Source organism: Vidua chalybeata, chromosome 1, assembly GCF_026979565.1.
Source record: "Vidua chalybeata isolate OUT-0048 chromosome 1, bVidCha1 merged haplotype, whole genome shotgun sequence".
NCBI lineage: Eukaryota > Metazoa > Chordata > Aves > Passeriformes > Viduidae > Vidua > Vidua chalybeata.
In genome coordinates this window covers 149,839,531-149,843,829 of record NC_071530.1, presented here as the reverse complement: position 1 = coordinate 149,843,829, position 4,299 = coordinate 149,839,531, and the positions used below count along the sequence as shown (strand labels likewise).

The 4,299-nt window shown below is 43.6% G+C and overlaps 1 long non-coding RNA gene across 1 annotated transcript; it reads right to left on the bottom strand.

Annotated features, from left to right (window-relative positions):
* Window positions 1-201: 201 nt before the first annotated feature.
* Window positions 202-2,974, bottom strand: LOC128799482 (uncharacterized). The gene is made up of 4 exons (XR_008434736.1): window positions 2,819-2,974; window positions 1,149-1,243; window positions 805-1,023; window positions 202-289 (listed from the first exon to the last, which is right to left on the bottom strand). It is a non-coding gene; the product is annotated as an uncharacterized LOC128799482 (long non-coding RNA).
* Window positions 2,975-4,299: the final 1,325 nt, after the last annotated feature.

Below are 4,299 nucleotides of genomic sequence, written 5' to 3'. Positions count from 1 at the left end.
ACTTGGAGCTTGTGTCTCGTGAGCTGTTGGCAGGCTTCGGTCTGACTCTGAGGATTCGCCGTCGCTGGAAACTCTTCTGAATGAGCCCCTGGAGAAGTGGGAGCAAGAAAAAGTGGCAGGTGTAGCAGCCTGAACTGCCACAAGTAAAGCTCAGTGTAAAGAAGCAGAAAGGGCCTTTGCATTGTATCCACAGATGTTTAATTCAGCTGTGCGGTGAGCTGCTCAGTTCCTCCTGCACACCCATGTCTCAGCTCTCCCTGCTCTCTCCACAGGGGTCCGGCCGATGAGCCTGGTATTGGGACAGTAATAAAGATAAGGGCCAAACAGCGAATAGGGAGGGAGTGGCTCAGGGACATAGGAACAGACATAGGAACAAGGAAAGGAGAAAATGGGGTCTAACAGCTTTTTGAGGGAAGCTTCTTGTGTCTCCCTAAACCAGGGAAATGCCCCCCAGGGTCCTCACAGGCAGGAGAGCAGGACAAAGAAGTAGAGACCCCGTTGTCCATCCTGCTGCAAAATGAAGAATTAGGGCCAGCACCTACTCCTCCGGACAGCGACCTCAGCGACCAGGGGCACAGCGAGCCTCTCCCCGAGGAGGCAAAGGGGTTTGCGGTTTGCGCCGCGCCTGCCGATGCCGCGGACGAGGCCGACGCGGCAGGCACGGAGGCTGGCCGTGCCCAGGCCGCCCCTGCCCAGGAAAAGCCCAGCAGGGATGAGCCGCCGGCAAGAGCTTGCCCGGTGCCTGCCCAGCTTCACTAAGAACGCTGCTTTACAAGGTGAAAATAGGAGCAAGATGCATTTTACCATGACCTGAGCAGAAATCTCAATATCTTCTGACTTCCAGAAAGCAAGGTTGCAGTCAAGCACCAATGGCTCCTCATCTGCATTCTATTTCCATTCATTATGCTCCATTCTTTTCTTCCCCCATAAAAATGGGACAGAAGAAAACTAGAACCTTGCAATGACAAAATGCTTCCTGGCATCTGGAAAAGTCCCAAACGGTTCAGAGAGCATCCCTGTTGGCTGAGGGAAAATGGAGGAGTTTGCAGACTGAGTGTTTGTGGCAGGGATATTTTCCTTCCCCTTGCCTAGATTCAGCTGATTAGATCAGAGCAAAAACAGGAGAAAGGGAGCACACATAAACTGACCTTGTCATCCTAAGTGGTTGTGGCATTTCTAGGAATGCTCACCCCATTCCAACTCTTCATTTCTAGCTGCTTTCATTTTGTTTCACAAAAGGTTTCTTCAACAGTAAACAAACAAAGAAACAAATAAATCTTACGGGAAAACCTCCTTCAATAACCATGTCACTGTCCAACACTTCTATTCTCATCACTGCCTCCTTTTAAACAACAAATAAATACTTCACTGCCTGGTGGAACTGTTCCTACTTGATGTAAAAAAGACCAGGATCATGAAGTGCTTACAGTTTATGACCCCGAACCCAAACCCACAGCAAGTCAGAGAGCAGAGCTGGGGTCACAGATCACAAGGTAGATGCCAGGCTGTGCAGGCAGAATCTGCATCAGATTATCTTTAATGAAATTAAATATTGGATATGTAATTGTACCAAGATGGCAAAACTTGGTTATGTGGACAAAATAAACCCAGAGCAACTAATTCTGGTCACCCTTAGAGTTGTCACCTGCTTTCAGGAATTAAGCCATTTCCTAGCATCTCACTTTGTCTGCTTTTCAGATGAGCATCTCAAAAAACAAAGCTGTAGGATTCATTAAATTTATCTCCTCTGTGACTCTTACAGAGCATGCTGCCACAGGAATAATTCCCATGTTTTACTGGAAACACTAATTTCATTTCTATTTGTCCTCAAGCAGCCAGAAATTTATATTCTGTGTCTCTGTTCCTCCAAGAAAGCAATTTGAGTGCCACAACTTTAACTTTTGGTGCCATTTGAAATATCTTGGTCTATCCTGCCTGACATCCATTTGCAAACTCAAACTCAACCTCAACACAGCGCTGCAGTTTCCATGCTCTTGTCTACTCACTGATAACAAGGGCTTTTAAATTGCCTCTAGCCATTTCTGTGTAGGCACCTGAATTCTGGCCTAGACATGGATGAAGTTTCTTGGAACCCTCAGTTAACTCCAAGGAATTCTCTTCAGGTTAACATAAAACAAAAACAAACAAAACCAGCCCAAAATGCCCTAAAGCAAACAAACAAACAATTAAAAATCTAAACAAATCTAAATTTCCTGGGGTAGGACAGTAAGACGTGGATAGACTGGAGAGAGAGAGAGAGAGATCATCTTTGCAGCCATTCAGAAAATGCAATATTTAGTTAAATTAGAAGAGTGTGTGAAACAGTCAGCAAGCCCATTCACAACCCCATTCACAAGTTTGGGTTGCCCTCTGTGCCCTCATCTACACTTAAGAAGAAACTAAAATGAAGGTTTGATACAAACTGCCCACAATAAGATTGCAAATACATTCAACACCTCAGTCCAGAGAGAAATTCTTGTTCAAACAATTTTGCTAGAAATCAAACAGAAAGATTGCTTATGGAGAAAACCAAAACACCAAAAGGATCACCAAGTCCAACTCCTGGTCTGAGATGAGTTGGAAGGGAAAAGGTCAGATCCAAAATAGGATTTGTGCACCTCAGAATTCCTCAGAACACAGCCAAGACACAGCAAGGCTCTCACTGAAATCAGTGATGAGCTTTGTTTTAAAACACATTCAAATGCAAAATCCATTCTGCTAAACCAGCTTTGTGCTAGAGCTCTCCCCCAGGCTCCTGCCTGTATTCTCCTATTAGTACATGGACTAAAAACCCACCCACTCCAGAAGGACAGCTTACAGCCAAGGTGGGAAATGCTTTTCTTTGCTCCCTTTGCCCCCCTGCCTCTTGGAGGAGTTCACAGAGCACTCAGTAGCTCGTGTACTGTAGACTCAGTGTTCAGACCACTCCCCAGGCTTTTCAAAGTAGTCTCCACTCTCACAGTATCATCCATTTGTTCTAGAAGGCCAGTCTTGATTGTTCAAATGCTCCCCCACTGAGCAGACAAGACATGAAGTCATAATTCAGATCTTAATCAAGCTCAAGGACGTCAGTGGAAATAATTGAACTGACTTAAGTACCCTGTTCTTGTGATTGATGGAGTGAAGGGCTGGGAGACCTGGGCCACACGTTTGTAATGAACTCCCTGCTCTCCACTGATGCTAAAAAGAATTATCTGTTTCTGACGGAGTCCCCAGCAGATCTCCCTTCAGGATTGTTCCCCAAGCACAGCCCTGGAAGTGTTGCTGCCCTCTCTGAGGTACCTGAGCTCTCCCATCCTGCAACAAGTTACCTACACAAAAGAGAGCAAGAAATCCCAGTTCAAATGTTTTATTTGAAGCTTGAATTTTCTCTTGTGATGAGAAGACTCATCACAAATGGCAATTAAACTATCTCAGAGGTATTATATGTTTGGAACAGTGTTTTTTAGTAAGATTTGAAATATGTGCACTTGGCTCACTGGGGAATAATACTGCCAGGGTTTCATGTTTAACATGGAGATGTCTGTGTTGCTGATGAGACAAGGGTCACTTGTGGCATTCCTGTGCTCTAATTATGTGTGCAAACTGCACATGCACACCCAGCCAGAGTAATGCAAGTCCCACTTAAAATTCCTTGTTCTTGTATTTTTTTGTTTACCAGTTAAGTTTTAGGAGGACCTGCAAGTGGTATCAGCTCGTAGCAAATAGGTCCAGAGCTTGGAGATAATACTTATACAACATTTACCATGTTATTTTCCCTGAGGCACTCTCAAATGATCCATGACTTGATAATGTATGTAAAGTGGCTGGAACACATACACAGAGCAAACTACGATTGCTGCCTTCTTATTAAATTTGGGATATTATTTCCCTAAGTGCTTGTATTAGTATTATTAGTAGTAGATGATAGGGCTTATTATGAAGAATGGTTACAAGTTTCAGTAATTGTTAGAACTGCTCCCATAAGGTAGTTTGTTCATCTGTCCATTCAACCTAGGTCACATAATATTTCAAATCACCAGCATGTATGGGTTTTGTTTTCTGCCAAGAAAAAAAGAAAAAACAAAGAAAAAAAAAAAAAAAGGAAGATACCACTTATTCACATTTTCATGAATGATTAAGATGCTGAGGTGATATAGAATACCTTGGTTAAACACAGATGTAATTTTTTCTTCTGCACACACCTACCTTTGCATTTTTATGCTCCCACAGAAGTGGAAAATAGCATTCTCAAAAATTTTCAGAGGGAGGGGGATGTCAAATAAGATGAAAGAAGTGGTTTGTGTTGCAACACCTCTC